The sequence below is a fragment of the Nicotiana tomentosiformis genome, chromosome 9 (genome assembly GCF_000390325.3).
Source record: "Nicotiana tomentosiformis chromosome 9, ASM39032v3, whole genome shotgun sequence".
NCBI lineage: Eukaryota > Viridiplantae > Streptophyta > Magnoliopsida > Solanales > Solanaceae > Nicotiana > Nicotiana tomentosiformis.
In genome coordinates, this window is record NC_090820.1 from 46,109,625 (window position 1) to 46,131,886 (window position 22,262).

General features: G+C 38.1%; 1 long non-coding RNA gene across 1 annotated transcript; it reads right to left on the reverse strand.

Annotated features, from left to right (window-relative positions):
- Positions 1-4,686: 4,686 nt before the first annotated feature.
- On the reverse strand, positions 4,687-6,207 carry LOC138891363 (uncharacterized). Its single transcript, XR_011411149.1, has 3 exons — positions 6,117-6,207; positions 5,854-5,979; positions 4,687-5,012 (listed from the first exon to the last, which is right to left on the reverse strand). It is a non-coding gene; the product is annotated as an uncharacterized lncRNA (long non-coding RNA).
- Positions 6,208-22,262: the final 16,055 nt, after the last annotated feature.

Consider the following 22,262-nt stretch of genomic DNA (forward strand, 5'->3'; position numbering starts at 1 on the left):
GACGTTCGCAGGCCTCAAAGTCACTATCTTACTTCATTATGCTTCTGTTAAATTGTAATTCAAAGCAGTATTGTGTTTAGAAATTCTAGTGTGTTTTAGTAGTGCTTATGACTTCGTGCTAACGTTTTTGGGAAATGTATAATTATTGGACACTTGCGGCTATGTATGCCATTTAATGGTTTCTGATAAATGATTAAATAATTCAATTATGTTATTCAATCAACATGTGTTAGGCTTACCTAGTCTTAGAGACTAGGTGCCATCACGACATCATACGGTGAAAAACTAGGGTCGTGACAAATATGGGTTAACAGAAATCGACTCAATATCATCAAACAATGCTAGGGAATTCAATTGCAATAGATAGAGTTTCAAAAAGACAAAGATCTTTATACTTTTTCAAAAAAAATAACAAACGTCAACTCGGAGTTCGCCCGGTCAAACCCCGAGTCCAATGGTAGATTTTGTCCACCCATAACCTCACGAGTTCATATATGTGATTAGTTTCAAAATGTGAGTCCAAATCGACTCTCAAAACTCAATTTCTTATTTTTCAAAAACATAGCAAAGTTTCACCAATTTCTACTTTGATTCAAATGGTTTTGATGTTAAAATCTAAGATATGTTGATGGAATATGATTAGAATCACTTTCCCAAAGTTTGTAGGTGAAAATCCCTTTTCCAAATCGCCTCCCACTAAGTCTAGGGTTCAAAAATGTGAGAATGAGTTCAAAACTCCCGTCTGCCAACTCTTTAACACCGACGGGACCGTGATGGCGCCTAACATCTCACTTGTCAGACAAGCCAACGTTAGAGAATCATTAACCAATTTCTTATTTTCATTCAGTAAAAAATAATTAACTAAGATGGAATGTAATAAGTGCGGAATATCATACAATTTTATTAACTACTACCACCCGGATCTGATGTCACCATTCACGAGCATTCTAGAATTTACGACAAGTAATAGTCTGAAAGAAATACAACTGTCTGAATGAAAGAAAATAGTAGGACATAAAAGATAGACGGGGACTTCAAGGTCTGTGAACGCCGACAGATCTACCTTGAGTCTCCGTACAGCGGACCAGTAGCAAATCTCGATCGATTAACCTGAGCCGACATCAAAATCTACACAGAGAATGCAGAGTGCATCATCAGTACAACCGACCCCATATACTGGTAAGTGTCGAGCCTAACCTTGGTGAAGTAGTGACGAGGCTAGGACAAGACACCCACATATAACCTGAACAATATAATCATGCTAGTGGCAACAACAGTAAATAAAGAAATAATGCAGAAATAATACGAAGGGGGACATACAGTGGGGAATACAGCATAAAGAGTGAGAATAATGAAAAGACAGAATTAAACAAAAAATCCTTAAACGAATTGAGCAATTAAAATAGCAAAGGAAAACTGCACGGCATCACCCTTCGTCCTTTTACTCTCAACCTCACCAAGTAACAAATAAGACTGCACGGCATCACCCTTCGTGCTTTTACTCTCTTCCTCACAATATAAATAATTCATGCACGACATCACCCTTCGTACTTTACCCTCTTCCTCACAATATAATTAAATTATTCACGGCATCACCCTTCGTGATTTACACTCTTCCTCACAATATAATTAAATTATGCATGGCATCACTCTTCGTGCTTTACACTCTTCCTCACAATTCACAGAATATATAACAACGGATAAAGAGAATTTGTACAAGAAATCAATATTTCATAAATGATTACTTTCACAATTTAACATGTCGGCCTCGAATCAATATTCTCAATATTATCGACCTTGGTGGAATCGGATACAACTCTCCCAACATTTCAACAACAACAATAAGCATGGATAACCATATTTAAGACTACAAATTTGCAATGAATGAAATTTTACTCGCATGCTATGACTCGACCACAACGTATAGATGTTCATCACCTCAACTATACGTCGTATTCAACAACAAAACATGTAGCAAATATTCACACAATACCTATTCCCTCAAGCCAAAGTTAGACACAACACTTACCTCGCTTCGAAGGCCACTTAATTCTTAATCACAACTTTTCCTTTGGAATTTACATCTAAACCACTCGTATCTATTCAAAAATGACTCATTAATATCAAATATTGCTAGAGGAATCAATTATATTTCATAAATTAAATATTTTCAAATATTTCTTCCAAAAAGTCAAAAAATCGACACCTGGCTCGCTTGGTCAAAACCCGAGGTTCGGACCAAATTCTATTTACCCATTCACCCCGAGTCCGGATATATAATTGGTTTTGGAATCCGACCTCAAATTGAGGTCTAAATCCCCTAATTTCCGAAATCCCTAGTTTCTGCCTAAAACCCCTTATTCTACCATGAAAACCTTAGATTTTTGGTTGAAATCTTGTGAAATGTAGTGAAAGATTGAAAGAAACCAGTTTAGAATCACTTACCTATGATTTGGGGAAGAGATGGTCTCTCGAAAATCGCCTCTTGTGTTTTAGGTCTTGAAAATTTGGGAAATGAATTAAAATTCCCGTCCAGAAGTCATTTTGTTCAGCTGCAGACGTCACATTTGCGACCTGAGCTTCGCAAATGCGAAGCTCGAAATTACGAATAGGCTATCGCAATTGCAAAGCCTTCACAATCTTGGTGCCCTTCGCAAATGCGAGGAAAGTGTCGCAATTGCGATCACTGACCTCGCAAATGAGGACAAAATATCACATTTGCGATCTATACCCCTCCCAAACTCCCTTCGCAAATGCGAAGAAATGTTCGAAATTGCGAACACCGACTGGACCAGCTTCTCTTCGCATTTGCGATGAGAAGCTCGCAAATACGACCTCAACAGTGATCGCAAATGCCAACCCTGACCTCGCATTTGCGTGGTCTGAGGCCTGCAACACAGCTGAAGCACAACAGCTATTTTTCTAAGCCCACATCACTCCGTAGCATATCCAAAACTCACCCTATCCCTCGGGACTCCAAACCAAACATGTACACAAGTCTAAAAATATCATACGAACTTGCTCGCGCGATCAAATCGCCAAAATTACACCTAGAATTACGAATTTAGTACCAAATCAAATGGAATTATCAAGAACACTTTAAAATTTCTATTTTCTCAACCGGACGTCCAAATCACATCAAATCAACTCCGTTTCTCACCAAATTTCACAGACAATTCATAATATCATAAGGAACCTATACCGGGCTCCGGAACCAAAATACGTACCTGATACTAACAATGCCAGATATCAATCAATTCTTAAAAACAAATAATTTCCAAACTTTTAATTTTCATCAAAAATTTATAACTCAAGCTAGGGACCTCCAAATTCGATTCCGGGCATACGCCCAGGTCCCATAATTCGATACGGACCCACCGGGACCGTCAAAGCACGGATCTAGGCCCGTTTATATAAATTGTTGACTGAAGTCAAATAAAATCAACTTTGAAGGTAAAAATTCTTATTTTCATTAGTTTTCAACATAAAAGCTTTCCGGAAACCTACCCGGACTGCGCACGCAAAATGAGGAGGCTAAAAATGAGATTTTTAAGGCTTAAGAGCGCCGATTCGAGTTCTAAAATATAAGATGACCTTTTGGGTCATCACAGCGACACAGGTTTTGCATTTGTGAACCCTCGCAATCGTGAACTAGGACTCGCATTTGCGAACCCTGATAGGCTCAACATGCATCGCAATTGCAATAAAGCCTTCACAATTGCATACTAGGGAACATCGGAAAGTCGGGCAAATTGTTCGCAATTGCGAACATGACCAAATTCTGCTAGCTTCGCAAATGCGAAGGTGAGATCACATTTGTGACAACTGCCCATCACCTATCGCCTTCACAAATGCGAGCCTGGTGTTCTCATTTGCGACACCAGAGCACCAGACATCAGTTTTTGCAAATTTTCAGTCCAAAATACTTTTGGAACGTGTCCGAAACTTATCCGCGCCATTGGGGATCCAAACTAAACATACACACAAGTCGAACAATATCATACAAACTCGCTCGCGCGATCAAAACATAAAAATAACATCTAAAACTGCGAATCGAACACTAAAACGCATGATTTTCAAAGCAAATTTCAAGAACTTCTAGAATTACAACTAAGCGTCTGAAACCTATCAAATCAGCTCCAAACGACACCAAATTTTGCAAAAACTTTCTAAATGCCATAACGTACTTATTCCAAATCCCAAAATCAAATTTCGAGCTCGATAGCTAAAAGTGAACCTACAGTCAAACTTTTCAACTTTAAATTGCTAAATTTCGGCAAGTCAACACAAATCAACCTACGGACTTTCAAAATCAATTCCGGGCATACGACCGACTCCGAAATCACGATACGAAGCTATCAGAGTCATAAAAACATAGTTCCTGGTTCGTTTTTACAAAAGTCAAAGTTTGGTCAATAATTTCAAATTTAAACTTCTAAGTCAAGATTCAAGGGTCTAATTAAACTCGAAAGCTTCCCAGAACGAAACTAATCAGCCCTGTTTAGTTTCAAGGGTCTAATTCCACTGTTTAGTTTACTAAACAATGTTTATTCAAATGTCTAATTGCTATGCGATTGTCTTGCCTAGCAAGTGTGTTTGACGCCATCACGACGGGTTGAGATTTTTGGTCGTGGCAATTTTATATAAATCTCAAACACACCCAACAGAATATAAAACAATCCAATAAAAAAATAACTCAAAATTAGGAGAAATATTTAAAAATATATTACCACATCATAGGTTCTAGAAGTTGATATATCTACATAATCATAATGATTGTTTGCGACCTCAACTTCAGTACAAATCTTATTTTAGTATTTTGTACGAACCTCAATACAAATTTTATTTTAATAATTATGAACCACATGTGCCATGGGGGCTGAAAACGGAACACGTCCAGGAACCAGGGTGACACTTGGGGCCACAAGATGCACCAATACAGTCGTTGTCTGTCAAACAACACCTAGTGTACAAACATCCAAGTTTTCTAGGACGACTAAAATAGAAGGGTCCTGCATACAAAAAACAAGTCTCATAATACTCATATATTTATCAAAGCCATCACTAATTTGAAAAAAAATGAAGATTAATGACTAACTCACTTATATTTGTGTGAATTCTATTGTAGTTAATTATTAGAACTTTACGAAATATAGTTTGAAAAGCTGCTAAAGCTTTTTCTTTTTAGGAGATAAATTTACTTTATGAGCACCACACAAACACATAAATATTTCAGTTTTCTTGAAAAAACCTTGTATTAAGACAATAGCCGTTGTCAGAAAAAAATGATCAATACTATGATTTAAAATTATAGATTCCTTTTTACCTTCACTTATTCAAGATACAAATCGTATACTACATTTAGAAAATTTCATTTAAAAATAGAACATGATACTAACTTAAGAAGCGAAAAGTTTAAATTCTTTGCACACACTAAACTTTGAGAGCTTAAAACTGAAAGTTTATCCCAATATACTTCATATATACGGATACATTTGCGCCAATTATTAATTTCTATACGTCCTATCATTAAATGATATTTATGTTTTTTGACACCTTAAATAATTATCACAAATTGATGCTTGGACTAAAAACTGATCAATTAGAACTATAAATAGAGTCACTTACTATAATAACTTTATATGATCGATTAACATATGCTTTAACCTTTTGAATGTAGAAAGTAGATCTTTCATGATCATGCTATTAGTATTATGGTAGCTATTATATTAATGTCTAATTGATTAAAAAACAATTTTGCTTGTTGTGTCCTATAAAGGAGAAATGTATATTTAAAAAAATGTAATTAATGTAATATAGTACGGGAAAAAATAAGTTAACCAACAGGCATACCATAACGAGTCGCAACCAGTTGAACAAATTCATCAACTTTTTCGGCGTCAAGGTCTTTTGATACCGGAAGTTGTAAAACATTCAACTCAGTTGACTTGACCTCCTCATTTGCCATAAGTTGTAGAGCTGCCATTTTGTAATAAAGTTTGTGTTAATTAGTTTGATATCTAAAAATAATCTCTTTTCATAGTTGGGGTTGAAGTAGGGGGAGAAAGTAGTGTGAGAAAAATCCGAACATTTATATATAATAAAATTATACTAACCAGATGCATAAATTAAGAAGGCTAGAACCAAACAAAACATCGTTGGAGAACTCTTTCCACCCATTATGATCAATGAAGAAAAATTACTATTTACCCGAAAAATTGGATAACGTTGAGATTTTGTATGGTTCTAAGGATTGGTAGATTCCTTTGACCTTGAAAATAACAATACACGTATTTGTTATGTGAAATAGAAATGATGAACAAAGATACTTAGTGAGCTTAGAAAGATAAACACAATGAATTCTTGATATTCCATGGAAGATGCCTTCTATTACAATCTATCTTGCTTTTTATAGCCAATGATCACTACTTTATCTATAACAACATAATAGAATAATATTACTAGTGGAGGACTCATGATGGTGTGTCTCCTCCTTATAATTTTTCCTCTATTGTTGTGAGAAGACTTTCTTGCATCTGAACTCGATGTATTTGAGGGCCTGGTGCCCCCCCCCCCGGTATTCGAGGTCGATTGGGCTAAGGGTCAAAAGCCTCGGATACTGTTTAAAAGTGCAGCACAATTGATGGTTGCCTCAATAAAAACCTTGCCGCAAAAAAACCCATTTGGAAAAAATCGGTCTAAGGAAAAAAGAGTGCAACACGTACTTTTGAGTAAAAGATCTGCTTCTGTTCTTTGTTTGAACTTCTGTACGGGACAGTAGAATAAATATGGGAAGGTTGGACCTTAGCAGTAGTACCGTTTTAGATGTGATACATTCCAACTGCTTGATAGTTGTTTGCCGGTTATGATGTCGAGCATGTACGATCATTTCCCAAAGTTCTCGAGCACATGGTACGGTCCTTCCCAATTTGGTCCTAGTTTTCCTTCGTTTAAATTCCGAGTATTGATGGTGAATTTTCTTAACACCAAGTCCCCTAGCTTGAAGTGGCAAAGTTTAGTTCTTCGATTATAATACCTTTCGATTCGTTTCTTTTGTGCGGCCAACCGGATGAGGGCACCTTCTCGTCCTTCGTCCGATAATTCAAGGCTGGTGTTCATAGCCTCGTTATTTGATTCTTCCGTCATGAATCGAAATCTGGGACTAGGCTCTCCGACATCAACTGGTATCAATGCCTCGGAGCCATATACTAAGGAGAATGGGGTTGCCCCTGTACTGGATTTTGATGTTGTTCGGTATGCCCAAAGGACCTCGGGCAGGATTTCTCTCCATTTCCCCTTAGCGTTGTCCAATCTCTTCTTCAGGTTTTGAAGAATAGTTTTGTTTGTTGATTCGGCTTGTCCGTTTCCGCTGGGGTGGCACGGAGTTGATAGTATGCTTCTTATTTTGTGGTCTTCGAAGAATTTTATGATTTTGTTGCCAATGAATTGCTTCCCATTATCACATACTATTTCGGATGGTATTCCGGATCGGCATATGATATGATCCCACACAAAGTCAATAACCTCTTTTTCTCTTACTTTCTTGAACGCCTGCACTTCAACCCATTTAGAAAAATAGTCAGTCATAAACAAAATAAATCTGGCTTTACCTGGGGTCGATGGTAGGGGGCCGACGATGTCTATTCCCCATTTCATGAATGTCCATGGGGATAGGACCGACTGTAGTTGCTCTCCGGGTTGATGGATCATTGGCGCAAATCTTTGACATTTATCATATTTACGAACAAATTCTTTTGCGTCTTTGCCCATATCGATTCAATAATACCCTGCTCTGATCACTTTCTGAACTAACATGTCGGCACCGGAGTGGTTGGCACAAGTGCCCTCGTGTACTTCCCGGAGGATGTAATTGGTATCTCCCGGACCTATGCATACCGCCATCGGTCCATCGAATGCTCTTCTATATAATGTTCCGTCCGCAACCAAAATAAATCGAGCAGCTTTAGTCCGAAGGGTCCTGGGATCTTTGTGGTGTGAAGGGAGCTTTCCATTTTTTAAGTATTCAATATACTTATTTCTCCAATCCAGGTTAAGCTAGTAGAATTTATTTCGGCATGCCCTTCTTCGATTACAGATCTTGAAAGTTGAACGACAGTTTTCGAGTTCAAATCATTCACCTCGACCGATGATCCCAAATTAGCAAGTGCATCGGCCTCATTATTCTGTTCTCGTAAAACATGTCGTAGACTCCATTGTTTGAAATGGTGTAAAGTGATAAGCAGTTTGTCCAAATACCTTTGCATTCTGCCTTCTCGGACTTCGAAGGTTTTGTTTACTTGACTCACCACCAGCAAAGAGTCGCAATTGGCCTCAACGACCTCTGCTCCCAAATTTCTAGCTAGCTCGAGACCTGCAATTATGGCTTCATACTCGGCCTCGTTGTTAGTTAACCTGATAGTTTTAATAGCTTTCCTAATAATGTTACCCGTGGGAGATTTCAAAACTATGCCTAGCCCGGACCCCTTTACGTTCGAAGCTCCATCCGTAAAGAGGATCCATTCCCTTGTCGATATATTTGATTTTAACAGTAGTTCTTTTTCGACTTCGGGTACGAGGGTAGGCGTGAAATCGGCCACGAAGTCTGCTAAAATTTGAGACTTGATGGTCGTTCGAGGTCGATATTCAAAATCATACCCACTAAGTTCGATGGCCCATTTGGCCAATCGGCCTGACAGTTCGGGCCTATGTAAAATATTACGAAGTGGGCAGGTGGTCAATACGCTTATGGGGTGGCATTGAAAGTACGGTCGTAACAGGAAATTGCGTACCTTCCTCTACTCAAACGAGGACAGTGCTTATGGCGACTTCTGATACTGACAAGTACAGGTAAAGTTTTTTGCCAGTTTTGGAGTGTGCAGCAGTGGTGGGCTCGATAGATATCGTTTCAGTTCTTGTAACGCTAGTTGGCATTTCGATGTCCAAGCGAAGTCGTTCTTCTTATTGAGTAGAGAGAAACATTTGTGGCTTCGATCTGATGATCTTGAAATGAATCGGCCTAAGGCTACAATTCCTCTTCTTAACCTTTGTGCAGCTTTCACCCTGTCCACGATGGTGATGTCTTCAATGGCCTTGATTTTATCAGGGTTAATCTCGATTCCCTGATTTGATACCATGAAGCCGAGGAACTTACCCGAGCTGACTCCGAAAGCACATTTTTCGGGGTTGAACCTCATGTTGTATTTCCTCAGAATATCGAATGTTTCCTGCAAATGGGTCAAATGGTCCTCTGCGCGTAGGGACTTAACTAGCATGTCATCAATATAGACTTCCATTGATTTACCTATTTGTTCTTCGAACATTCCACTTACTAGGCGTTGATAAGTAGCTCCTGCATTTTTTAGACCGAAGGGCATTACATTATAACAATATGTTCCATATCTGGTCACAAATGAAGTCTTTTCCTGGTCTTCCGGGTTCATCTGGATTTGATTATACCCGGAATAGGCATCGAAAAAAGTAAGGATCTCGTGGTCGGCCGTGGCATCGATCAAGTGATCGATGTTGGGCAGTTGATAAGAATCTTTGGGGCATGCTTTGTTCAAGTCCTTGTAGTTTATACACATTCTAAGTTTGTTTCCCTTTTTAGGCACTACGACCACATTGGACAACCATTCAGGGTATTTCACCTCTCGAATTGATCCTATTTTGAGCAGTTTAGTTACCTCATCCTTTGTGAATGCGTGCTTCACCTCCGATTGGGGTCTTTTTTTTTGCTTCACCGGTCTGAATCTATGGGATACACTTAGTCGATGTGTGGTTATGTCCGGCGGGATTCCTGTTATATCTAAATGGGACCAGGCAAAGCAGTCAATGTTATCGATAAGAAATTGAATGAGTTTCTTCCTGAGTTCGGGGCTCAAACCCCTTCCCAGGTATACCTTTCGTTCGGGCCAGTGTTCGATCAAAATGATTTGCTCCAATTCCTCAATTGTTGATTTGGTGACATCGGAGTCATCGGGAGTCACGAAGGATCGAGGGATCCACTGATCATCATCTTCTTCGATGTTCTGCTTACCTGGCTGGGTCGAGGCCGATGTCTTTGATTGCTATTTGGCGTTCCGGTCTTCCACTATGCCTCCTTCTGAATCCGATCCTTTCACCGACAAAGACGAAGATGTTGGTTTTGCTTCCTCGATGGAGAACATTTCCTTTGCGGCTGGTTGTTCTCCGTATACTATTTTGACACATGTCGGTGTTGGGAATTTGAGGACCTGGTGTAGGGTCGAAGGTACAACTCTTATGTTGTGGATCCACGGCCTTCCGTACAAGGCGTTATATCTCATATCGCCTTCGATCACGTGAATCTTTGTTTCCTATATTGTTCCGGCAATGTTTATCGGTAGGGTTATCTCGCCTTTGGTGGTTTTGCATGCCATATTGAATCCGTTTAAAACCATAGTTGCGGGTACGATCCGGTTTTGTAGGCCGAGCTGTTATACGACCTTTGATCTGATGATGTTGGCCGAGCTACCTGGATCAATTAACACATGCTTAATTTTAATTTATTCATGAGTGTGGATATTACCAATGCATCGTTATGGGGTTGGATGATTCCCTCTGCATCTTCATCATTGAACAATAAAGTCCCTGAGGGAGTGTAATCTTGAATTCAAGATCGCTTTTCCCTCACAATTGACGTTTTAGTGCGTTTAAGCATAGGTACCTGAGGGGCGTCGACGCCACCGATGATCATGTGAATGATGTGCTGTGGTTCTTCTACTTCGTTTTGCTTGCCGAAGTCCTTGTTTTAAAAATGGTTCTTCGCCCTATCACTCAAAAATTCCCTAAGGTGCCCTTTGTTAAACAAGCAGGCTACTTCCTCTCTTAATTGTCTGTATTCTTCCGTTTTGTGACCATGGGTGCCGTGATATTCGCATATTTGATTAGGATTCCTTTGGGCTTGATCGGTCTGCATGGGTCGAGGCCATCTGGTATCTTTGATGTGTCTGATGACCGACATGATGGTGGATGCATCGATGTCGAAGTTATCTTCCGATAATCGAGGAACTTCTATAGGATCGACATTTTTATCAAAGCCTCTCTTGCTCATAAGTCCCCGAGAATTTTTCCCCCGATCATACCTTCGGTTATTCCGAACTGTCTCATGTGCCAAACTGTGGTTCATCCAATCTGTGACGTACGGCTGGTATTGGTCTCTGTTTGGCCTTTGTTCTCTGTTGGTTTCCTTCTGAATTTTAGTGGTTGAGTGGTTCTGACGCGTGGGTTTATACGGAGATCCCAATTGATCATTTGTGACCCTAATTTTCGATTGATACCGATTGTGTATATCTGCCCAAGTTATTGCAGGGTATTCGATCAAGCTTTGTTTCAGCCGACGTGATGTTGTCGAACTCAGTCCGTTCAACCCTTGGGTGAAAGCTTGTATGGCCCAGTCATCTGTGACTGGTAGCAAATCCATGCGTTCCATTTGAAACCGGGATACGAATTCCCTCAGTATTTCTTCACCCCTATGTTTTACTTTGAATAGATCCGATTTCTTTGTTGCGACCTTTATGGCACCAGCATGTGCTTTTACGAACGAATCTGCTAACATGGCAAAAGAATCGATAGAATTTGGTGGCAAGTTGTGATACCAGATCATTGCTCCTTTTACGAGGGTCTCTCCAAACTTTTTCAATAATACGAACTCGATCTCATCGTCTTCCAAATCGTTGCCTTTGATGGCACATGTATAGGATGTGAGATGTTTGTTATGATCGATCGTACCGTTATATTTGGGAATTACGGGCATACGGAACTTTTTTGGATTGGTTTCGGGGCCGCATTTGATGGAAAAGGCTTTTGTATGAATTTCTTTGAATCCATCCCTTTCATCATTGGCGGAGCCCCCGGGATCTGATCGATCCTAGCATCATATGCTTCGAATTTTTTGTCGTTGGCTTCGACTCGTTTTGTGAGTTCCTCGAGCAGTTTAGCAATTTTAGGAGCGGTTCCTGATTCTCGCTCGTTCGATTTCACTGTGTCGGGCTCCGTCTTGGGGGTTACTTCTCGAAGAAGTGGATTGGAGTTTGGCTTACTTTGCATATGATTTTGGCTCTACAACTGAGCTATCGCTACCTATTGGGCTTGTAGCATTTCGAAAATCATATGCAAGCTGACCCCGATTTCCCCCGTGCTGTGGGTGTCTCGGGCTAGGGGTCGTGATTTGATATCTACTGGTACTTCAGCTCGAATTTCGGATTCCTCGATTCGAGCCTCGTTGCCGTTGTTGGGTAGCCTTTCGGCCCTGGGCACCAAGTTGTTGTTTTCATCCTGAAGGCCAGCTTCGAGATCGATTGGCAGAGCCATTGCTGGTGTGAAGTTGTAAGCTGGAGTGTATTGTATATTTGTATCAAACAATCACTTGTTATCCTTAGCCCCATGGTGGGCGCCAAACTGTTTACCCGAAAAATCGTATAACGTTGAGATTTTGTATGGTTCTAAGGATAGGTAGATTCCTTTGACCTTGAAAATAACAATACACGTATTTGTTATGTGAAATAGAAATGATGAACAAAGATACTTAGTGAGCTTAGAAATATAAACACAATGAATTCTTGATATTCCAAGGAAGATGCCTTCTATTACAATCTATCTTGCTTTTTATAGCCAAGGATCACTACTTTATATATAACAACATAATAGAATAATATTACTAGTGGAGGACCCATGATGGTGTGTCTCCTCCTTAATTCCCGCCAAGATTCTCTCCTTTGGTGCGATTGTAACAGTTTTTTGCCTGCGAGCTCGATACTGACGCGAGTTCGGTGTGGTATCGGAACCTCGGCCTTGGTTTTGAGCTTGATGATCACTTTCGGGCATCGATGTTCGGGACGTGTGTTGGTCGATGTTGCATCGATCGATTTGGACGCCACGACGCTCGACGCCCACATCTCGGAATTCGTTCGAGCTCTCCATGTAGATACCCCTCGACTGAGATGCCATCGCCGATCGATCTTCATGATCGAGGACCGGTTTTAACCATATACAATTAAGATTATGAAAAAGAAGTTGCAACAATTGTATTGCCGTCGTGATAAATTTATAGGGAGAGTAACAAGCTTTTCTTTCCTTGTTGTAAAAGAGGGAGTAGTTAATTGAGTCGGAAAAAAATGACATTAGTATTATTAAATACAAATTTTTGGTTTTGATTGAGCAAGACAAAAGTGACATTTCAACTAACATATACAAATTATTGGTTTTGAAAAACTTTCATGGAAAATGACATTCTTGTAGCAAATATAAATAATAGGCATCTTATCTCGTCTACAACTTTTTACATGTTGCTTTTTTAAATTGATTATATCTTTATATTGTGTATAATTTCACCATTAATATTTCATTGCTTTTAAAATTTTCAAGAAATTTTATTAGTACAAGACGATAGTTATTGCAAGTAAGAAAGAGCATTATACCTAAAAGATCCTCTTACTAATGCAAAGCAGGACTTAAAAATAAATATTTTTAATATACACTAAAAGTCTAGAGAGTAAGAACAAATGTTACGAGTGCTGGCACCTAACTACGACATGTTAGGTAAGCCAAACAACAAATAACACAACTCAAATGAAAGATTATCAATAAATAATAAATAAGATTGAGAAAATTCGCACAATTATCCCAAGGACTGGTAGTACAAGTCATGAGCGACTAAGAACAAGATTACGAGTGCAACTCTTATATGAACAGAGATTACAACATCTATTTAAAATTTACATAAACAGAATATAAAACGTAAACGACCATGAACAAGTGACAACTTGTATCTATAACACCGGTACCTCTTCAATGCTAGCCTTCATCATCACAGCAGCTCAACTATGAAATATGCACACAAGGTGCAAAAGTGTAGTATGAGTATAACTAACCACATTTACTTAGTAAATCTCTTGACTAATCTCAGTGAAGTAGTGACGAGACTTTAAGTCAAAAGATACTAATTTTATGAAACCTTAAATGTTCATGAATGTACATGTGCACAGGAACAATAACGAAATCTAAGCATGAAGTACAAGTAAGGCCATCGATATATATAGACAAGACATGCACAAGCATTGTAAACAAACTAATAGTTCAAATAACGAGTCAACAGTTGCATATAGAAAAGATATGCATGGATAAACAAGTCAAGTTACACGGATTAATATATAAAGAAGATATGTATCATGAATTATTTCATCATGTAAAGCAACATATAGAGAAGATATGAATAAAAGACATGTATACATTATGGTGATAGCATTTAGAGAAGATATGTGTCACGATCCAAAATCCCAACCAGTCATGATGACGCCTAACACATTTGGTAGGCATGCCGGACATAACAATAAAGAACCAAAATAACATAATTTACAGAAATAACATATGTCTAAAACCTCAATATAGCAAAATACCGCGAATACATGATATATCCCCTAGAAACTGGTAAATACAGAGTCATAAGCTCTAATACAGAAATACAAATCTAAAATGACCAAGTACAATACTGTTTGAAATAAAGACAACAGTAATTAAGAAAAGATATGCCAAGACTGCGATCAAGAATGCAGTTCTACCTCGTTGCTCAGCAATCACCTCTTCTGCTAGCCTCGGCTACTAATGTCTGGGTCTAACACCTGGATTTGCACAATTAAGTGCAGAGTATAGCATGAGTACAACTAACCCAATGTACTTATCAAGTATCATAACTAACCTCGGCGAGGTAAAAGAGACAACAAATATAAGTAAAACTTGTTATAACCTATATAGTTTCATCAATTCAACAAGTACAAAAGCAAATAGTGTGACCAACTCAAAAATGTTACAACCCAAGTGGTGATTTTGAGCAGTTGCGCTTCGTTCGGTGGTTTGAGGGCATGACTAGCTTCATATGGTTTATTATGACCTACAGGTATCATCAGTTTTAGTTTTCAAGCGGTTCGGAATTGATTCGAGAGAATGATTCTTAGATAGAAAGTTTTAAGTCGGAAGAATTGACCAAGTTTGAATTTTATGTATTTGATCTCGGATCAGAGTTTTGATGGTTCCGGTAGGTCCGTATGGTAATTTTGGACTTAGGCGTATGCCCAGATTTGCATTTGAATATTTCTAGAAGGTTTTGGCTATAATTGGCAAAAGTTGGCAATTTGAAGGTTTGAAAAGTTCATAGGTTTGATCGGGAGTTGACTTCGATGTTATCGAGTTTGGATTATTGTTCTAGGAGTTAAAATAGGTTCGTTATGTCATTTGCAACTTCTGTGCGAAATTTGAGGTGATTCCAAGTTGTTTAGATGTGTTAGGGAAATAGTTCATTAAGCTTGATTTGAGATGCTATTCATAGTTTTAATATTGTTATGTTGGATTTTATACCTCAATCAGTTCTGCATTATGTTTTGAAACTTATTGGTATGTTCGGACGGGTCCGAGTGGCTTTGGTGATTTTGGATAGGTTTGGGTTGTGTTGCACTCATTTTTTTATATTTAGACGCAGTTTTTTTATGCATAAAGGGTACTATATTAATAAAATGAGCTCCAAATTCTGTTTTGATTAAAGCATTACATTTGTATCGTAATTACAAAGCCATAAAAAAAAGAATCGTTGAATTTGGACATTGTATGAGGGAGTTATTCTCATTTTAGTGTCGGAAAAAAAATTTGGTGTTGGTGCTTCGTAGATGCAAAGTTGGGTCCGTACTGTGACCCCGTAGGTGCGAAAACTGGTCCGCAAAAGTGGAAATGACTGCTGGAAAACCATAGGTGCTGATATTTTGGCGCAAAAACGAAAATCCCTATGTATAAAAAAACCAGATTGCATTCTTTTGGTATTTTGAGCATATCCTGAGTTCTAGTGCTCCAATTGAGGTGATTTTTGCGGTATTCTTCTTGTCTTTTCATGGGATTTAGTAAATATCCGTAATTTTTGTATTTCAACTCAATTACAGTAGTTCATTTGTTAATTAATCCATATTTTGATTGGAAAACTGGGGTTTTTATCAAAAAAATTCTAAAGTGAATAATTAAGTTTTGGACATCGATTCGAAGTCAGAATTGAATAAAATTAGTATGGTTGGACTCGTATCAAATGTATTGTCACAATGCGCTTGACTTCAAAATATAACATACGACTACCATACGACTAAAATAACTCATAACATAATCTCCTTATAATGTTAAGCACCACAGTCTCACCCAAACTTGTCGACTTTCGACGAAACTTATTTTCTTCAATTGGTTTAGCTTCTAAGCCTTCAAACCCTCTTGGTACTTGGTATTCATGATCTTAAATATTTGTAACCTCCACGATAACATGATTAGCTAACTTTGTAAAATTTTCAAAGATTATTTCATTTATGAGCTTATATCAATTGACTTACGACGTACTCTTACGTATGAATACATGGGTTGTAACATTATTCTCCCCTTTGGAACATTCATCCTCTAATGTTGACTGATGCGCTTATTAGTATCATAACCTATAGCTGTTACAAATACTTTACTTCTGTCCTTTCCATCTACGCAACTGTTATGTGAATAAATCCATATCCCAAGGCATTCCCCTCTTTATTCCTCTTTCTCCCACCACGATATGTGTTCGGAATCCTTTCAATCTCGCAATTGTTGTTATCTTCTATCATGCAGCCTGTACGACTTTTTCCTTGTCTATGCGCCTATTTGACTCTTCTCTCTTTTTTTCCTCCCACTTTTATCTAATCACTAGGCCTCGCCTTGTGAACATATATAGATCTATGACAAGTTGTACCTCCGAGAATCTATAGGTGTACTGAAGTTCTTCGCTCGGTTGTTTGTCGAAGTTACGACTATTGCTATATCTTGTTTCATAGCCTCTGCTAGCTATGCTTATGGCTTTACTATATATAGGTAGCTTATACTATACCACAACACTTACATTGATTTATTATGATGGAGGTCTGATACCCATTACTATTCATCTTAAAAATTACAGCCTAATCCCATCTCACACTTTGAGACATTTATCCATCTATTGTTGATTCACCTTAATGTTGATATATAATCTACCATTGATCACTTGAAACTTCTTATGTAATATATCGTTACTAGGGCTCACGTCTCATCGGGGAACATCTGGAGTTATTTGCCTGGTCCACTTAGGGACAATACTATACTTCAATAACCATATATCATAGAATCCCATCGTGATTCACCTTATGAAATCGTATACAATTCATGAAATCCCTTTTCTCTGAATTATTACCCAATCAAAGGCCTAAACGTCGTCCTCTTATCTCTCACAATTACATCCTTATTCTAACACTAGGGCAGCATTTCATGTCTTCTAAATTCTCCTACTCTTAAACTCCTCTGAGTTCACTCATGCTATACTGAGCTTTTTATAATTTATGGAAACCATCATCTGTCTTGTTGTAATGGGTTTAATTCTGAGGACTTACCTATTCTCTTCACTTTCTCACTTACCTTTACTTATCCTTACTCCCGTCTACCTAAAACCTTGTCTTACTACCATACTTTAGCTTGCGACCTACACATATCTATTTATAATACTCGCAACCTTCCTTTAACTTGATAGTACCACAGATTTCCGTATGTTATTCTGGAACCTCAAGCTAGACATCATATCGTTTCTAACTCTTTTTTACTCTCTTAACTAGACCTCTTTGTACCTAGAAACCATAGGCTGGAAGATATGCCACTAACAACACCACTATCATTTCTTGATACAGAATTACAATGCTTCCAGCCCTCTATCTGATATATGGATTATTCGTAACCTTCTGTACTTGGTCATCTCGTACCTTCTTCACCTGTACCTTACTTACCTTTAAATCTTGCATCATATCTTCTATCTCTTTCATAACCTCCCTTCTACATAGGTAAAATTCATATCCACACCTTAAAGCTCTATTATAATACTTGCACCTCATGTGCATACACAATCCGATGAAAGCTTCATACTGACTTCTTATTACGTTGGTACTCTTCTAGCTAGATTTATCGTAGATCCATTATAGAATATGGACGTTGTACTATCTCTTTTGTACCTCTGATATTTAGAGTGATTCTACAATGTTCTGAATCAATTGCTATACTCATCGGGGTCTAATAATCAGACTCTTAATTCACTTAGCTGATGTAACTCTTTAGTTTACTCTTCTATATCAGCCTTTATGTAGGCTTACACTATCTTCTGATATGCGGCTTAGGGTATTACTTATTACTTTAGCCCCTCGTGGACGCTATGGAACATCCATGATATAGCCTTTTAGCAATTCAAGCTTTTTTCTGTGACGTGGACTCAATTCTTTCTTTTAACTTATACTGGAGTCTCTTATAGTCGTATCATTGTCAACATATATGCCGCATGGATAACACTCAGAAATCTTAAGTGTGTTCATAACGTAACTAACTCTGGGTCATAGATCAAATAATTCCTTTTGTGCCTTCTCAGCTTTTGTTAAAAGTAAGAAATTACTTTTCTTTGTCGTTATGCCACTTGTTGCATGAATACTTAGCTTATCCTAGTGCCCACATATATTGGAATTTTGTGGAACAGATATGATCTCAAATTTTACTTTGGATTTTACTTCCTGTTCCTTAGTCACGATATGTGCCATTTTCTTATAGAGTGCATGCGTTGTTGTAGTGAGACTGTTGTTATAAGACCATTATTTATTTAGGTCACTATAATTAGTTTGAAGCCTTCTTCCTTATTTCCTCAGCTAGTCTTTCATTGTAGCATTTAGGGAAGACTCTCTGACTCTTGTAAAGCTATGAGCTTATCATATTATATACCTGACGGAATTTTTGATGTTCTTACTCACCTATAAATATCCTTAGTTGCATACCTCTGTGCCCTTGTTCTCGTAGGGTTACTTCTGAACTCAAATATTTTTTTGTCTCCCCCATGGCACCCTCCTTTATTTCCGTAACACTTTTACGGCAAATATAACTACCTCAACTCCTATTTGAATATTTCTCAAGGATTACGATGTCGTATCTGCGAGATTGAATTCCCTATGCTGGGGTTCACTAGGTTTATCTTGCATGATCTGCTGATTTGTTTGTATCCTCTTGTATACCCATAACAAGACTCTTCCTGAATCAAATACTATTTACTCGTTGGTCCATTCTCATATCTACATTCCGCATAATCTCTCTTGAGTTGTTTCCTTTGTCTGAACTTACCTCTCGCACTGGCTCCTTATGTATCAAGTGTTCATTCGCACTTATTTATCAATAACATCCTGGGAGGGAACCCTTACTGCATCTTCCCGCTTGTATAATGTTCTGGAGTCATAACATATATGTAGGATCTGAATAAATTCAATCTCACACCTTTTGCCTTTTTACCGCATTCTTCCTTTACTAGTCCATAGTTACCTCTTCATCTTTGGCATTTTTTCACATCTTCATTGACTCTTACTTGCCTTGCGGTAACCCTTCTATACCAGGGATAACTGAATTTCCGACGCGCGAGGGTGACACCTAGTATAATTGGCACACTTAGTGCCTTAAACATAACTCTGCTCACATTCCTTACTTTAGGGAAGCATCTTCTTGTATGACCTTTAAAGGTCATTCTTCCGTTGTCCATTCCATCATTTCTGGAACACGATCTCCGAAATTCTCACAATGCCGACTATTATCCAATTCTTCGGTCCCTAAATCATGTTCGATTTTATTTTCTTATTTATTAGCCCTTACTAATTTCTATTACTTTGGGGGTCCAACTTAGCCTTCTAGTAATCATGTTGGAGTCACCAACTCACTTGTCGAAATAAGGATATGACTTTATGGTGTATACTCTTTTATAGTCTCAAGACATGTCACCTCTTGTCTTTTCCTTTACATGACTATAGACTCTGTGATCCTGTCAAATTATGATTTACCGTTATCATCCTTTTATCACATCTTACTCGTAATGCTAATACCATTTACCGTTATCACTCTTTTATCACATTTTACTCATAATGCTTCATTTACTCTATTCTTATTCTCCTGCTAATATCTCTGTCTAATACCTTATTCTAAAAACTTCAACAAAACATTCTTTCACATTTATCTCCCCTTGATCCATCTCACTAACTCTTCGGGTCGCCTAATATTCTCTTTTTACTAGGAGCGGGAGTCATACTAAGGTAAATATTTATCCCTTCTAGGATGCCACTACATGTCTTCTGATATTTTTGAACGTTCTAGTATTCATATCTGGCTGTACTATTCTATAGTGCACCATTTGGTATGCACGATCTAATAGGGCCTCAAACAGGTCCAGCCCTCTAGCTACCTATAATTTTTCTAATTACAAGCATCTCTATAATTAGCAAACTTAAGTCTTGGCTCGAACTCTTATGACCCAGCTCTATAGCACGATGTGTATTTGAAAGAAGGGTAACAGACTCCTAAATGCCTTGTAGCTTACTAATTATATAATGTGGTGCACAAAACATCTATAAACAAGGTTCTACAAGACACGACTTGTAGACTCCCTAGGATAGAACGGTTCTAATAATAAATTTGTCCCGCCCCAAACCTGAAGAGGTGTGGCTAGAACCCGGTGCCATACTCGCCCCGAGCGTACCATTTTGTAATTGTGAACTCTGGAGGGGTAACCCTCAACTTATGCCGATGACGCCATATTCTGAATCATCTGACTGTAAAGCCACAATACTGATATAAAGAATGTACATGACTCGTTTACAATCCTCTAGGGATAACTTAACTGTATCACGATCGGGACAGGGCCTCGACCTACCCATCACACCGGAATATATAAAATGGACTCCAAGGTATATACCTGGTAACTCCGATGAAGTGGAGCTTACCAACCAAGTTGATGTTTGACTTTGTCTACTGGGAAGGTCTATCCAGCTGTCTATCAGGACCTGCAGGCATAAAATGTAGCATCCTCAACAAAAGGGGCGTCAATACAAAATAATGTACCAAGTATGTAAGGCAACAGAATAATTGAAAGCTCAAACTAAACTGATAATATAATAACTGAAAGTACCTGGGAGTCAAATATAAATTGAAAATATGCTTACCTGCTGATACTGACTCATCTCTCTCAATATAGTAAGTAAAATAGTTGTTCGCCCCTATAAGGCTTGGTATGTGTAACTGCTCTGCCATAGTAGGCTCGTTTATAGGCGCTCGGCCGTACTAGGCTCTGTATCTCAACCATTCTGGGCTCGCTCATAGGCGCTCGGCCATAGTACGCTCGGCATATAACTTACCATCTGATCTTAGGTTGCCTAATAGAGGCATGCCCATCAATTATATCTCGATGGTGGTAAAAATACTATAATACTGTATATATATATATATATAGACTATATGCTCTCTTGGCTGAAAGAAGACAAAACTAAACTGTATATGAAGTCCCGATAAGAGAGTAGGTAATGAGACTAGGATAATGTACATACATTCAGGAATAAGAACTTCTGTTTATGCCTCGTTATCAAACGTATGTAATTACGGGATCATACCAAAATGAAGTAAAGGTTTAGCCTTAACATACCTTAAACTCGTTGAGTTCATAATAGCTTCCAAGAAACTCTTCAAACAACTTAACTGAGTCTACCGTAGCATAAGGAGATTCAAAATCAACATAAACATAGCCAACTTACTTTCCATAATTTTCAGGCAGTTAAAGTTCATAAGAGTAACTTTCAAATCAATCCATCAAGAACAACAACATCTCTAGCTAATACAAGTATTATCTTGTAGTTTATCATCCAAACAACTTAACCAATATGCAAGAAAGCTTTAAACGCAATTAGTAGGCTGTTATACTCACCTTATATAGTAGCAAAAACTTGAAATTTCAGCCAAACACAGCCCGATATTAGCCTCAATGACACCACAACACTATAGGTGTTGTATTCTCTACTTGAATCAACTTTTGGTGTTCAAGCTGGAGTGTAAACACTTAACGGTTGCCTTGAAAATCTAATATAAATGAAGGAAGGACTAATTATTACCTTAATCAACAAGAAACACACAATACCTGAGGTTACTTCACTTTGAAGAACCCTCCAAAACAGCCACAAGATTAAGAACTACGATTTAGCAAGCACCACGTGGTTTCTATAATTGGATTCATGTTTTTATCTTATGTTTTAACCCTAGAATCATGGATGAACCATTAGAGAGCATTTTTGAGGGTTTAGGAACTGTTTCTGGTGAGAAAAATGAGTGAAAATGATTTAGAATTGACTTAAATATAAGCCACAGTTTACACCGACTTTGTGGGTCCCATGGGA